We start from the raw sequence: 16,946 nt of genomic DNA on the forward strand, positions 1-16,946 counted from the left end.
ATTTACAACCAATACAAGCCTGCTTTCAAATAACATTATATGACTTCACAGGTAGTATAGGTACCTTATAATAACAAAATAATCCCAATTCACCTCTCCAGTCCCCTGTATTAACTTCTATATAAGCACATGTAAGCATATATATAATATATAAACAAATTGTTTTCTGTAGATCAATTAAGAATAAGAAAAATAAAATACTTAATTTTACCTTCATCTATTCCTTTTCCAAAACTTTTCCTTTCTTTATGTAGATATGAGTTTCTGTCCTATAGCATTTTATTTCTCTCTAAAGAACTTTTAAAATTTCTTACAAGGCAGGTATACTGGCAAAAAAACAAGATCCCTCAATTTTTGTTTGTCTGAGAAAATCTTTATTCCTCCTTCATTTTTGAAAGATAATTTTGCAGACTACAGAATTATAGGTTGGTGTGGGGGGGGTAAAACATTTTTTTAAACATTTCACTCTACTCTCTTCAACTTCATGGTTTCTGAGAAGTCAGATGCAATTCTTGTCTTTGTTTTTCTATACATAGGTGTTTTTTCCCTTTTGCTTGCTTTGGGATTTTTTCTTTATCTTTGATTTTCTGTATTTTGATTTTCTTTGTCTTTGATTTTCTGTATTTTGAAGCCTAGGGGACATACATCTGTGTGTGTGGGGGGTTTATCCTCGGTATTCTCTGAGCTTTCTAGATCTGTGATTTGGTGTCTGACATCAATTTGGAGAAATTCTTAGTCATCATGTTTCAAATATTTTTTCTGTTCCTGTCTCTTCTTCTCTTGGTGGCATTTCCATTGTGCACATGTTACACCTTTTGTGGCTGTCCCACAGTCCTTGGCTATTGTATTCTTTTTTGTTTTTTTCTGTCTTTGTTCCCTTTACTTTTAAGTTTTAGAGGTTTCAGTTGCGATGTCTTCAAGATCAGAGATTCTTTCCTCAGCTGTGTCCAGTCCATTTGCAAGCCCATCAAAGGCATTCTTCATTTTTGTTACAGCGCTTTTGATCTTTAGCATTTTGTTTTGGGTCTTTTTTTTTTTTATTTCTAGGAGAGAGAGAGACAGCGTGAGCAGGGGAGGGTCAGAGAGAGAGGGAGATACAGACTCTGAAACAGGCTCCAGGCCCTGAGCTGGCAGTCAGCACAGAGCCCGACGCGGGGCTCGAACCCACGAACCGTGAGATCATGACCCAAGTGAAAGTCGGACGCTCAACCGACTAAGCCACCCTCGTTTTGGGTCTTTCTTAGGATTTCCATCCCTCTGCTTAACATTGGTTATTCTCACATGTTGCTTACTTTATCTATTAGAGTCCTTAGCATATTTAAATTCCCAGTTATGATCATTCTAACAGTCCTGCCATATCTGTTTCTGATGCTTCCTCTGTATTATCAAATTGTGGGGGTTTGGGGTTTTGTTTGTTTGTTTGTTTTTGTTTTTCACCTTTTGATATGTCTTGTAATTTTTTCTTGATAGCTGGACATGATATAACAGGTAAAAGTCTTTTAGTGAGCCTGTGTCCCTGGACTGTGAACATCAGAAGTGTTTCCCAGTTTTTTTCCCTTCTACCTTCAGGTGAAACAGGATAGTAATAGTGAGCTGGAATTGGGTACTTTCTTTCCTACAAGACAATTAGTCTCTGATAATACCCCAGCATATTAGGCCCTAGTTAAATAGTTTCTTCTGAGGTCAGACCTTGTTAACAGAACAGAGTTCTCTGGTACATTCAAAATGGCTTCCTTTCTCCTCCCCTTGCAGGAAGCAGGAATAAATGTTTTCTCTGATATTTACTGTGGGAATCTGATTGACTTCCTAAAGGTAAAACAAAAGCATGGAGTCCCCTGGAGTTCTTATATCTCAAGAGTTGACTACAGTGAGCCTGAATTGTCAATAACAGTTCAGCTTTCTGTATTCCAGCAAGGTTACTGCCTCCTGGCACTGGTTTCCTGCAGAGGTTTCTGCTCATGGGCTTCTGCTGTGGTAAGCTGCAATTCTTTTTATCTGTCTGTCTCTCTGGTTCCGGGGCAGCAGTCTGTTCTGTGACCTTACTTCTCTGATGGCTCTAATTAAAGTTGTTGAGTTTTCAATTTGTTTGACTTTTTAAAGTTTGTTTGTTTGTTTGTTAAGATGGAGGAGACTTCTAAGCTCTTTATATGCCTAAACCAGAAACCAGAAGTACTCCTACCCCTTCAATATTAGGAAGCATTGAGCATTTTAATAATTTCAGCTTCTTGAAAAAGAGATCTTCTGGTGTCTTCTGATGTGTTCCAGTCTGGGTTCGTTTTTCTTGTGGTCCATGGCTGACATTCTGGAACCTCCCTTCAGCATTATCATGGAAATACCCTCCATCTGCCTTATATGTTAAATTCCATGTTTCCTATATCTTGAGCCTTCTTGTTTTTGTTCTTGATTTACTTCCTCTTTTTGATGAAGTACATCCTCCCATTGTTTGATGATGAAGGATGTTTGAGGAGTATTTGGTTTTAGAGCTTGAATATTTAAAATTATCTTCATTTTACCCTACTACATGATTGAAAGTTTGGCAACTAGAGCTCACTTTCTATCAAAAGGTTAAAGGCATTGTTCCATAGTCTCCTAGTTTGCTTTCTTGATTATTCCATTTAATACATTTAGCAGAAGCTTAAGTGTATGGGTGGTCAAATAAAATCCAGGAAAGCCATCCAAGACCCTCTGTGGAGGGGTGACTGAGATGAGGCGTATGTTCAAGATGCTCTGAGTTGCCTGTCGAAAGAGGACTTCTTCTAAAATAAAGAAACCCTTCCTTTTATCAGGTCATCTGATTTCCCAGTCTCCTCCCCAGAAAGTATTCATCCAGATGTTAGTTCTCCTCACCTTATTGTCTATATCACTTTGTACTTGTCAAATGTTCTACATTGTGCTATGCTTTCCCCCTCATTTCCATGTATTCCTTTGTAAACTCCTTAAGCCTAGAGGTCAAGGCTTTATGTGAGTGCCTAGACCACAAAAACTGCTTGTTTACCTGACTTGGATGGAAATGAGATTTATTTCAGGATACTCTAACCATAATGACAAATGTACATGCACAGACATCATTGGGCCCAATTCTTTCTGGATTAATGGACTTTAAGACTGAAGTAGACAGTTGCATTTGGAAGTTCCCCTCAAATGAATTAAGGGGGAAGTTGTTACCTTCTTGAGGGGTACTAATGGCTCCACAGAACACAAGACACAACCCATCCCCCTTCTGCTCTGCTGCATTTTTAAATAAAATAAAAAAATTTTCCATAAAAAATTTTTAAATAGTTTATTGTCAAGTTGGTTTCTATATAACACCCAGTGCTCATCCCCACAAGTGCCCTCCTCCATGCCCATCACCCCCCTTCCCCTCCCCGCCATACCCATCAGTCCTGTTTGTTCTCAACATTCAAGAGTCTAACGGAGGACCGTGGGGGAGAAGAAGGGGGGAAATAGCGGGGGAGAGGCATTTTTTATGGATTCATATATTTTACCAAGTAAATATAATAATAAATGATATTAAAATGAAAAAGAAAAACCAGATGAAGAAAAAACAATCCCATGCTGGAAATTTATAAACTTTTTGAAAAATAACATATTTATATTTATGTGTATATATGTATGTATGTGCATGTGCAGGGTCTGTGTGCATGTAGTGTGTGCATGTGTGTGTATTTATTTGAATCTCCAGCAGAAACTTGAAATACTCCTTCACAGGCCTCAGGGATCACAAGGTACTGAGTGTATTTCATTAGGGCAGTGTTGAGTAGTAGTTATGGCTAATGAGCTGGAGAAGCTGAGGTCACTAAGAAGGCAATGCAGTTTTAATCCCCACCTATGGGAGCCAGTCTCCAATAGAGTCCCCAGTGCTTTTTTCTCTTTTGGTTTCATGCCCTTGTGTAACCAACAGGATTCTGATAAAATGACAGAGTGTTTTAAAATGATATTTAACATTCAAGAGTCTCTCATAGTTTGCCTCCCTCCCTCTCCCCCGCTATTTCCCCCCTTCTTCTCCCCCACGGTCCTCCGTTAGACTCTTGAATGTTGAGAACAAACTGAGGACTGATGGGTATGGGGGGGAGGGGAAGGGGAGTGATGGGCATGGAGGAGGGCACTTGTGGGGATGAGCACTGGGTGTTATATAGAAACCAACTTGACAATAATCTATTTAAAAATGTTTTAAAAAATAAAATGATATTTAAACTGACACTGAAGACTTAGGTATAAAAGGCATTGTACCTATTTTCCACCTTGCTTTTTTGAATAACTCACTCTGGGGGAAACCAGTTATCGCTTTGTGACACTTAGGCAGCCAGAGAGACCGGTCCACCTGGCAAGAAACAAAGAACCAAGGCCTTCTGCCAACAACCAACAAAAACAGAGCATCCAATTCAGAGTCAGACCTTCCAGCTCCAGTCAAACTTTCAGATGACTGAAGCCCAGGCCAACAATGTGCCTGATCTCATGAGAGATCCTGAGCCATACATAACTAATATAAGTGTATATTCAATGAGACATATTTTACATACTATACCATAAAGTACACTCATTTAAAGTACACAATTCAGTGATTTTTTTGTATATTCACAGAGCTGTGCAAATGTTACCATAATATAATTTTGGAACATTTTCATCACTCCAAAAGCAAACCCTGTACTAATCTCCCTCTTCCCCAGCACTAAGCCTCTACTAATTATCTTCTGTTTCCATATATTTGCCTATTCTGGACATGTCATATGAATGGAATTATATACTATGTGGCCTTTTATGTCTGACTTCCATCACTTAGCATAATATTTTCAAGATTTACCGATATGGTAGCATGTATCAGTACTTCATTCCCTTCTATGGCCAAATAACATTTCAACACATTTCCTTTATCCATTTATTAGTTGATGAACATTTGTGTTGTTTTCATTTTTTGGATTTTATGAATAATGTTACTGTGAACATTTGTGTACAATATTTTGTGTGGACATATGTTTTCATTTCTCTTGGGTTTATACCTAGGAGCAGAATTACTGTATATTATGGTAACTGTATGTGTAAATTGCTGAGGAACCTCCAGTCTGTTTTCCAAAGTAGCTGTACCATTTTTATGTTCCCATCAGTAATGTGTGAGGGTTTTAAATCCTCCATATCCTCACCAACATTTACTATTACCCATTTTTTTTTTATTTGCATGTGGCTATCTAGTCCCAGCACCATTTGTTGAAAAGGTTGTTCTTTCTCCCTGTGAATAGTCTTGGCACTCAAATGACACAAATCAGTTGACCATAGATACATGGGCTTATATCTGGACTCTCAGTTCCATCCCATTCATCTATGTGTCTATCATTATGCCAGTACTACACTGTCTTGATTACTGTTGCTTCTAGATATTTTATAAATAGAGAAGTATGTGTCCTCCAACTTTTTCTTCTTTTCAAAGCAATGAAATTTTTCAGTTTTTAGTTTATCTGAGAATGTCTTAATTTCAACTTCATTTTTAAAAGATAGTTTTGCTGAACATAAGCTTCTTGATTCACAGTTTGATTGGTTTGTTTCTCCATTATACTAATATGGCCCTTTGGCCATGATAAGAAGTCAGTTTATTTAGGATTCAGTCAATGTTATTAGGGTTCCCCTGCATATGATGAGTAATTTTTCTCTTGTGACTTTTAAGATTGTATTTTTATTGTTGGATTTCAACATTTTGACTATGATATGTCTCAGTGTGGCTTTGTGCTTTAATCCTACTGAGAATTAACTGAGCTCCTTGGATGTATAGAATAATTCTTTCCAGAAAATTTGGGACATTTCCAGCCATTATTTCTTTAAAATTTTTTCTTTGAATGTTTATTCGTTTTTGAGAGAGAGACAAAATGTGAGAGGGGGAGGGGTAGAGAGAGAAGGAGACACAGAATCTGAAGCAGGCTCCAGGCTCCAAGCTTTGTCCAAGCACAAAGCCCGACTCGGGACTTGAACCTATGAACAGTGAGATTGTGACCTGAGCCAAAGTCAGAAGCTTAACCAACTGAGCCACCCAGGTGCCCCTCCAGCCATTATTTCTTTTAATGCTTTTTTCGGTTCCTTTCCCACTATCCTCTCCTCCTGATACACCCAGTATGCATATGTTGATGTGCTTAAAAGTGTCCCACGTTTCTCTGAGGCTCAATTTATTTCATTTTTTCCTCTTTGTTCTTCCTACTGTATAATCTCCATCTATCCTCCAGTTTGCTTATTCTTTCTTCTGCCAGCTCAAATCTGTGGTTAAGTCCCTCAGTGAAATTTTCATTTCAGTCATTATATTTTCAACTCTAGAGTTTCCATTTAGTTCTATTTTGTAATTTACATCTTCAATATTTTCTATTTGATGAGACATCATTATCACATCTTCCTTTAGTTCTTTAAGCATGGACTCCTTTAATTCTTTGAACATATTTATTATAGCTGCTTTGAAGTTTTGTCTCCCATGTCCATCATCTAGACCCCTTAAAAAGAACTTCTTTTGCTTTCTTTTCTTACTGTACATGGGTCTCACGTTCCTGTTTCTTTGCATGTCTTCCTATTTTCTGTTGAAAACTGGACATTTTAGATAATATATTGTAGCAGCTAAGGATACTGATTTTCTCTTCTGAGGATTGTTGCTGTTATTGTTTGTTTACTGAGTTGGCTTGACTAGTTCAGTGAAATCTATTTTCCCTGCCCTGTGTAGCCTCTGACATCTTTGCTCAAACTTTTCCCCTCAATTTGATCTTTAAGCCTACTTTGCTCCCAGTCATCCCTTGGTCAGAGATTGTAGTTAAGTCCCCTAAACCAATTATTTTCATTTGTTACCACTGGATCTGGGCGTGTTTTGGAGACTGCTTCCACTATTCAGGGAGTTTATAAGTTGCCCCACTTTCAGCCAGCGACTAATAGCTCAAATTTCTTCTCTATTTACTCTTTGGAGGACTCAGCCTTGGACACACACACAAAGTTCCTGATCACCAGAGATGAATGCAGATTTAGCTGACTGTCTAACAGACCTGACTGTCTCTTTCCTTGATCTCTTCATTAAGCTTCTGGCTAGTCTGCCTTTGTATGCATTATACACAATTATTAGCCTTCACTAATTGCTGGTTAATTGCTTCATTGTTTTCATTGATGACTTGGGGCATAAATTGCTCCATGGTCGGATCTAGTGAATGTAGAGCCCCTTAGCAGTGTCAGGATATCACCAGTTTTAAGGCTTGCTCCAACTTTTTCCTGGGCAGAATCTCTGTGATTTGGATGAGGAGCCAGGGAAGTGAAGAGATGAGGAACTCTTCAACCGCTGCACCATCTGGATCCTCCTTATGAAGCAGGAGCTGTGTATGGGGATGGTAGGAACTGGTGCCATCAGCTAATTGCCACCACTGTCCAGTAAGATTTTTTACAGCCCAGACATGAGGTTTGAGGTTTGGGGTTTGAGGTGGGAGATGGGATTTGCCCAATATTCACCAGCTGCCAAATCTGCCTGTGATAGCTCTTCTACCTTAACAACCTGGGGGAGATGGGAGCTGCCCTTAGCCTTGACCTGACTGTTGGGAAGGTCTCTTTAGTGAGATGTAAATGGTCTGTTTCCATTTCAGAGAGAGTCACAATAATAGCTCTCATCTTATACACTCGTCTGCAGTGTGATCTTATGCTTTCTCCATTAAAAGGTAAGGTTTATTTCCCCACCTCTTTGGGTGAGCCCTTTGTCTGCTTTGACTAGTGCAATATAGGGGAAGCAATGTTGTACCTATGGNACCCATCAGTCCTGTTTGTTCTCAACATTCAAGAGTCTAACGGAGGACCGTGGGGGAGAAGAAGGGGGGAAATAGCGGGGGAGAGGCATTTTTTATGGATTCATATATTTTTCCCCACCTCTTTGGGTGAGCCCTTTGTCTGCTTTGACTAGTGCAATATAGGGGAAGCAATGTTGTACCTATGGATGGATCTTTTAACTAGCCAGACACTTTCTCTTCCTGCCTCTCAAAATACTTGCTTCCAAGACATACTCTTCTCACACATGGCTACCAGCCAATCTACATGCAGAGGCCAGGTGGAGGCACTTAAGTTGGTACTACGACTGAATATCCAGTCTATAGTCAGCACCAGCTGCCAGCTATATGAGTGACCCATCTTAGATGCTCCAGGCTAGATGAGGCCCCAAATGACTTAAGTCCCTACAGATAACATGTACATAAGATCCACCCAGGTAGCCCAGCAGATCTGCAGAATCGTAAGAGGTAATAAAATAGCTGTTAAATATTGTTGTTTTAAAGCACGAAGTTTGGCTCAATGTGTTCGCCAACCTGGAAGTTCCCCAAACCCCATTGTTTAAGGGGTTTTATAGACATTTCATTACATAGGCATGATTGATTAATTCACTGGCCATTGGTGATTGCAAATCTTCAGCTCTTCTTCTCTCCCCAAAGGGCAGAGAGTAGAGAAGGAAGTTTCAACCTTCTAATCAAATGGTTGATTCCTCTGGCAGCCAGACTCCATCCTAAAGCTGTGTAGGGGACCACCTCATTGTATAAACTCAGGTATAGTCTAAGGGACTCATTTTGAATAACAAACACTCTTATCACTCAGGAAATTCCAAAGGTCTTAGGAGCTCTGTGCTCCAGGAACAAAGACTAAATATATATTTTTTCTTGTACCACAACCCTATCTAAGCAACATCTACCTAAACCAGTGACTTCCAAACCTGTTTGGCTGTGACCCTTAAATACATCTTACATCTTAACCAAGTATGCAAACATATATATATATGCATAAAAAACACTGAAACCAAAGTTTCATACAATTTCTAGGAAGTCATATTCACCCTCACTGCATGCAATATACTCTGATATTTTCAATTCAGTTCAATTCATTCCTACTCCATTCAGTTTCTCCTTCTTCCTTTTTCTTTCAAATGCTGGCTCCAATCCATGAAATGAATTTCTTGACCCACTAATGTGTCTCAAGCCGTAGTTTGAAAGACACTGTGCTCTTAATGGCTAAGACTTACTAATCTCTGAGACTTTGTAGAGAAGACAGAGAAATGAAGACACACTTTGCAAAGGAGAGTCACCTCCTGGATCAGCAAGTAAGGATATTAACATGCAGAGTAAGAAAACAGAGCGCAGTGAGTGTCAACTGTCTAGCTATAAAGAAGAATGAGAACAGGTGATGGCAGAGGAAAGACTTAATCCCTTACAGACATTTCTCCCTCACGCAGCTAATAAACACATGTTTTTCAGTCAGTCACTTGTTTCAGAAACCCGAATTGGTCTCCCAGGAGCCTCTTAGCCTCATACCTGCCCTCAAGTTTGTACTTGAGTCTTTGTGTCCCCCACCACCAGTCACATCTCTGCCCTGAAACTTCAGTAGGTTCTGAGAAGGCTGACCTCACAGAGTCTGGGTGACTTCATCCCCTGACATCAACAGCTGGCAGGTTGACCACTACAGAGATCTTTTTCAAAGTTATGGACATNCTAGCCCAGCACTGGAAAAGGGATTTTGGCTAGACGGAACAAGTATGTCCCAAAAAGGATGGCAAAGGGCTTTGTTCTTAGAGATGTCATACCCAGCCCTGTGAGTTTAAAGACAGATGTTCTTTGTTATTCTAGAGAAGCATATGGCGTTTTACACTTCTTTATTCTTCCCTGGGTTAAATTGCTATCGCATTGTCTCACTTCTTCTAATGGGCCGTGTCTAACATCTGTGCAGTTACAAATGGGGCATGCTCATTTGTGGGTTTATGGAGCTTGAATAACCTCAAGTCTGCCAGGGACCTGCTGCCCCATGCAGGACAGAGAGAAGCAGCGGGCACTGCTGGAGTGTGAATTAGGTCAATTCATGGAGCAAGGGAAATTAATGAAGCAATAGGTATTAAGGACAAAAAAGAAAATCTTAACCTCACTATTCTGAAATATTGTTTAACTTGGATTCATTTGCCTTCTTGCTTGTTTGTGATTCTAAATGACATTTATTGGATTTTATTTTTTATATTATAAATGTAGCACATGCATATTACAGAGAATTTTTAAAATATAAAAAGGAAACAAATCACTCATAGTTGTACTACTCAAAGAAGACCACTGTTAACCATTTTTATATTTTTCCTTCCATTCATTTTATCCTAGCCATGTGTATACTTGAGATACATTCTAGTCATGAAACCATATATGAAACTTTGTAATCTGTTTTATAAATTTTACCATTATATTGAAGCATTTTCCCATGTTGTCTTCAAAAACATCCTACGAAATATTTTATCTCAATTTCTTTTTCATTCTTATAAAAAACATATATGTGTTTTCCATAGATATCTTCAGAGATATACAGATTTGGAACATGCAATGTTTCAGTGGTCTAGATTTTAAAAGTTAGCATCCTCAGTAATGATGGCCCAAAGTAAAGAAAATAGAGGCCTCTTTCATTTTTCTGCAATTGCTTTGAATTAGGCTTTCTCTGTATGGTGGCCATACCTCCAATGCATTCATTTGTGGCAATATAGATATGCATTTGTATATCCTGGGAAAGAGAGCTAGAATCCTTTCTAGAAGGATCAAAATCCTACTTCTAAAAAGGTATCTAAACACTGAAGTTTTTAGAAGAAGGAAAGTAAAAAAGTCTATTTTCAAATCAAGTGATTGTGGTCCTTAAAATACCATTTGTAGTCCCCTAATCCTGGGACACAGCCTTTTCAAACTTGCAGACAGAGGGCTCTAGAACCCCCATAATTACCATGAAATGGGAATTCTTTTGAATTCAATGGATTTTATTGGGAAAAAATATCTCATTTCAATTGGAGCTTAGAAAGCAGGAGGGGGGGGGCGCCTGGGTGGCTTAGCCGGTTAAGCATCCGACTTTCGCTTGGGTCATGATCTCATGGTTCGTGGGTTNAAACTGTTTCCTTGTTCCCACCCAGCTGCCTTTGTGCACTTACAATCTTTTTCCGATTATTTTTTAGAGGATTTAAGCCCACTCCCCCCAAGCCACACCACCTTTCCTTTTCCTAATGGCCCATTAGAAGCCAAATGTGGGGCCAGGACTTGATCCCATACACCTGCAGAGGCCAGAACACCTCCCTGCTCAGAAATGGCATCACTCCATTCCTTTCTGCTACCGGCATAATCAACTGCAAATTCCTCATTTATAACACCTCTGCACTCTCCCTATCAAATCCAGTCACCTTTTCCAGCCACCTCTAAATGTAAAGGCAGCTTTACTCCTGTCTCTCCAACATGAGGCAGACTTCAAACAAAAGAAAATAAGGACACGAAGTCCTCTGGGCCATCTTATGGCACCCATCAGAAGGCTGACAGGGGAGAATGAAATGCTATTCAAACAGGGCCTTTATGTGGCTTTGAATAAGCATGTTCAATGAGGCAGTTTGTGGGCAGCTTCAGGTTTTCACCTGGGCCAAATAAGGTGACACGAGATAAATTCCTCCCGTGTTTCTGTGGATGCGTAGGAACCAAGGGCCCAGGACTGCTTCTGAAAGCCAGCACAAAGCAACACCCTCCTCCAAACAAGATGTTCTTATCTGACTGAGGCTGCAAGATGGGAAGTTTTCCTCACCCTGCAGTCACCAGAAGACCAGGCTGTGGGAATGGTACCAGGGCCTGAGTAGCAAGGAAACGTGCTGGAAAAGACTGTTTTCAGGGGGGAGCAGCAGCACAGAACCACCAGCATTCTGCACGCAGGACCCTACCCACTCAGAGCCACATGATGAAGACACGGTGGCCAGTCCTGCCAGAGTTCCAAGCATTGCTTCCTGGAGAGGAGTGACCCCAGGAATCTGTGTTTTCCTCCTGGTGCTGACCTCAGGCCCGTCAGCCTTTGCCACCTCCTCTGAGTCTCCACTACAACTGTATCCCCGTGTTCTACCAGCTACCAATCTACAACCTACAGATTTAAGAAATCCAGATATTTAACCAGAAGACAAGGGCATTGGTTTGGTTTGACACAATAGCTTAATTTTGCCTCTTCAAGGAAGTTGTGATTTTCATGACAGCACACTTCTAACTGTATCAACCATTTAATGTCACTGATAAAAATCTGATGCTAGAGGGAATGAAGTGATTCTTTGATCTTCCATTCCTTCCATCTTTGCACCATTATTTCTTTCCTGAATTACCCTCTTTTGTGCCAATATTAGGTGGGTCATTCTGATCTGTGTCATTTGGTAAAGATTCAAATCTCCACCTCCTCCTTCATACTGGAAATCTAAAAGCCAAGACGAATCTCAATCTCCATTGTAAGTAGCTAGCAAAAAAAAAAAAAAAAAAAAGGAAATGAGATCAAACATTTTTCTCTATGACCCCTCAAAAAAATGTGTGTTTGTATTCTCTCTTTTTCCTGTCTCATTGTATATGATTTCATATCATAAGAATTCCTGTTACAAGTCAGAGCCAGCTCTGCCTTTGAAAGAGGCACCACAATACAGTTGTGGGAAGGAAGGGTGTCTCATCTACAAGGGCAGAGTTGAAGGATGAGCTGTGGTAAACATGAGTCACAAGAGCTCCTTAAAACTATGAAGTCCTGGGGCACCTGGGTGGCTTTGTTGGTTGAGTGTTCGACTCTTGATTTCTTTGAGGCCATGATCTCGTAGTTCATGGGCTAAAGCCCCATGTTGAGCTCTGCACTGCTTGAGATTTTCTCTCTCCCTCCCCCCATTTGCCCCCCCAAAATAAATACATAAACCTAAAAACTAAAACAAAACTATAAAGTCCTAACAGATCCCCACCCCGAGAGATTCAGCTCAGCATACCTCCAGGAGATTCTAAAGCAAATGAGTGGGGCCCAGTCTTTGAGAAACATTGTGCAAATTCAAGCAAAACACCTCCCTGGGGAAGACCAGAAGGTTGAGGGTGAAGAAGTGAAAGCTGTAAGTGAAGGCAAGTGAGTTTTAAAGAAAGGAAAAGGAAGAATCTGAACAGAGCTTGAGNTTATTTCAAAGAATGGAAAGATTTAAGTGTATTTATATGTCGAAATGAAATGACCAATAGTGAGAAGGACCAATAATGAGAAGTTGAAGATAACAGGAAAGTGGAAGATGGCTGGACTCTAGGCCCCAGAAGAGGTAGGAAGACTTAAGAACCAGTGCATCACAGGTGCACGACCAACCAGCTTTGCAGTGGAGGAAGGGGATCTGAATAATAACCTTCTGAGACAAGAGAAAATGGATGGACACCTAAAGTTTTGATATAACAGTGTTGCTTGGTGGTTTGAATTTACTTGAAATGTTGGAATAGGGACATAGGACCTAGAGAAAAAATTGCATATACCAAGGAAAGCTCTAGTTGTCGAACCCCAATTGGTACTCACTTCTAACAAGCAGTAGTCCCTAGATGTTCAGGAGAAATGTCTCTGTCTTCTCACCAAAAAGGGGACAATTTGAATCCTAACTTCTCATGACTGCTGTCTGACCCTCTTATTAAAAACATCGTGCAGGGCACCTGGGTGGCTGAGTCGGTTAAGCATCTTCAGCTTAGGTCATGATCTTGTGGTTTATGGGTTTGAGCTCCATGTCAGGCTCTGTGCTGACAGCTTGGAACCTGGACTTCAGCTTAGGTCATGATCTTGTGGTTTATGGGTTTGCGCTCCATGTCAGGCTCTGTGCTGACAGCTTGGAACCTGGAGCCTGCTTCGGATTCTGTATCTCCCTCTCTCTCTGCCCCTCCCCACGTACACTCTATCTCTCAAAAATAAATAAAGGGGGGCCTGGGTGGCTTAGTCGGTTAAGCCTCCGACTTCGGCTCAGGTCATGATCTCATGGTTCGTGGGTTGGAGCCCTGCATCGGGCTCTGCGCTGACAGCTAGCTCGGAGCCTGGAGCCTGTTTCAGATTCTGTGTCTCCCTCTCTCTCTGACCCTCCCCTACTCATGCTGTCTCTCTCTCAGAAATAAATAAAACATTTTAAAAAATTAAAAATAAATAAATAAAACAAAACAAAAACATCCTGCAATGATAGATTATAACTTATTGGAGGCCAGCAACCCAGTGATTCTCAGTGGACAATATCTCACAAAGCACTAGGCAGCGTGAAAAGGATCTAATGAAGTTTATTTTGCACTATATTAAAGTTATGTGTATATATTATTATAAAATGTACATTCTTATTCCAGAAAATAGAGATAGGAAAGGAGAGGGGGTCACTCATAGTCACACAAAGATCACCACTTTTGAGACTTGGGTCATGTATTAACTAAACTCCAAGATGTCCCCTATAATCCTTGCCTACCAATATTCACGCCCCTACATTGCCCCTCCCACACGGAGGCCTGGCCCTGAGTGCCAACAGAATATGACAAAAGTGTAACTTCTGAGGCCAGGGTGTAAAGGACATTTTAGCTTCCACCTAAAACCAGTATTTTTCAATAGTAACACTAATAACCTTTTGGGCCAGAGAATTCTTTATCATGGGTGGCTGTTTTGTGCATTGTAAGATGTTTAGTAGAATCTCTAGTCTCTACCCTTTAGATGCCAATAGTGCATCGTGTTCAGCTATAAAAATAAAAAATGTCTCTAGACATTGCTGAGTGTCCCATGGTGTGGGGGAATACTGCCCCCACTTGAGGGCCATTGACCTAGACTCTTGACCTCCTGGCTCTAGGGAAAACCAGCTGCCAAGTGTTATGACACAACATGTGTGATCACCGTACTGTGGAGAAGAATGGAAGCCCACCAGCTAATAGCTGGTACAAAGTAGTCATCACTGTGCAAAAGCCACCCAGAGAGACTGTGGACGTGGACAAAACTGATGGCAAACTTCATGAGAGCCAGAGCCTCCCAGATGGACCACTCCCAAATCCTTAACCCAGGGAGACCAGGGGAGATAATAATGATTGTCTTAAAGAGCACTAAGTTTGGGGGTGACTTGCCTAGTTGATTTCTTTGTTTAGCAATTATCCTTGATGTTTGACTACTGATTACATTTAGAGTAGATATGCACTACTCTAAGGTCCTTTTTCTGTCTTGAGAACATTTCCCTGGGTCTAGGTAAAAAAGTGAAAAATGAATATCAGCATGGTTGTTTACTTCCTACATAAAATCCTACATATGAATATTGGATTATTCATAAAATTTCAGTTAGTAGATAGAAAATGTTACAGACACTAGCCGTAAGGTGTAGGGTGGAAATGAGATGTTGGCTCCAAAGTAAGTCTTCGCCATCACGTCCTAATTTTTGTGAACTAAGTTCCTGTCTCCAAAGCAATGACATTATAATTTTTAGAAATGTCCCCCCTACTTTTGCCTGACCAGGTCTGTAGAAGAATTAATAATGGATCTTAGAGGGCCTCAGTTCCTTGTTCAGTCCTATGTCATGAAATGAACTAAAGAGTAATTGCACCCTGGTGAATTATGCTAATTCAGATCAGTTATATATGGCTCTAACCTGCCTCCACAGGCTTAAAGAGAATGTGAGTATCATTCGCTACTTAAAAAAACAAATCTAAATGTCTTTCCTAAACAGGTTGCATGCGCTGCTCCCGCAGTGAGGCACTTACTGAAGTGAGAAATCAAACTTGTAAGCCCTGGGAACAATGAATCTGAGGCCCCTGCTTTTGCGGTCCTATTGCTCTGGTATTACGTTCTGGGGCCAGTGTGTTTGCCCTGAGATTTTGGCAGGTTTTTGTTTTTGTTGTATGCATCCCATACTATTATCATTTTTGACAATGGATTACATTCCCTTTATCTCCCCTTTTTTAGCTGCCATGAATCTGAAAGGCATACTCAGCTTTGGTTTTTAATACTGTTAAAGATATATTACTCCACTTTTTACTAGGGTCAGCAAATACATATATTATTCCATTAGCAAATTGTCTGATGATTTTAGGTTACTGAATCCAATTATTCAGTTCTAGAAATATAAATGTCATACCAGTGATTATCCTAAAAATGTATTACAGGAAAGAAAACTGGAAATTAGGGAGCAAAGAACTACAGATTCTTATTTCCTTGGTTTGGTTTTAAAAGTGTACCAGCCAACAGATCAAGTATTTATTTGAGGAAAAAGGACAGACAGGAAGAAAAGAATAAGAAAACCTTTTTAGATCTTGAAATGAGCCAGATAGTCTGCCAGGCTCTGCATTTTCTCACTTAGCCTTCATGACTGAGGTAGGTACTATCCTCCCTAATACCAGATGAAGAAACTGAGGCATTCAGAGCTCTAGCAACTTGTCCTGAGTTTCAAGTGATCCAAATCAGGACTTGCCTGATTCCTAACCACCATGCTAAACCAAACAGATGACATTTCTCTTTGTGTCAGAGTTCTTGACTGCACATAGTGGAAAACAGCTCTGATAAGAGGAATTTACTGGTTGGAAAAGGGAAGTGGTAGGAAGGGGAGGAGAATATGAGTGTGGCTCATAGAATCAACAGGAGTGTGAAGGACTAAACTTGGGAACCAGTAGAAACACGGCATCTCTGACATCCTAAGACACAGCAACAGTCTCCCTGTAGAGGCAGGTAGCCAGGCCTTTCTGAGAAAGACCCAACCCCTTTCTCCCAGCCTTCTGTCAAGAATCAGTCTTAGATAAACATGTCTGATTGGCCAAGCTTAGGGCTCATGCTCACACATACAGATGCATCCCAGAATGAAGGATAGCTTCCATACCAGGAGGTCTCTGAATTCACCCTGCACCAAGACCTCATCAAGTAGGGAATCTTTGGGGTCACGGATGCTGGACAGTAAAGCACGTCAAATATCTAACAAGCTCTTGAAAGTGAAATGTCTTTTCTTGTGAAACAAACAAACAAACCTGCTATGTGAACATGACAAACCTACATGGGATCAGTGTGTCTTCCTGGTTGGAATATACATTCCATGAGGGTGGGACTGTACCTCTCATGGTATTGCACGGAGTCTGAGACATGATGAATATCCCAGTAAATATTCCTTGTATGAATGAATTTCATGAAAAAAAAAATTGCCTACTGTTTCTCCCACTATTTTATCCAGTGAC

The sequence above is a fragment of the Crocuta crocuta genome, unplaced genomic scaffold (assembly GCF_008692635.1).
Source record: "Crocuta crocuta isolate KB4526 unplaced genomic scaffold, BGI_CrCroc_1.0 scaffold24, whole genome shotgun sequence".
In the NCBI taxonomy this organism is placed as follows: Eukaryota; Metazoa; Chordata; class Mammalia; order Carnivora; family Hyaenidae; genus Crocuta; species Crocuta crocuta.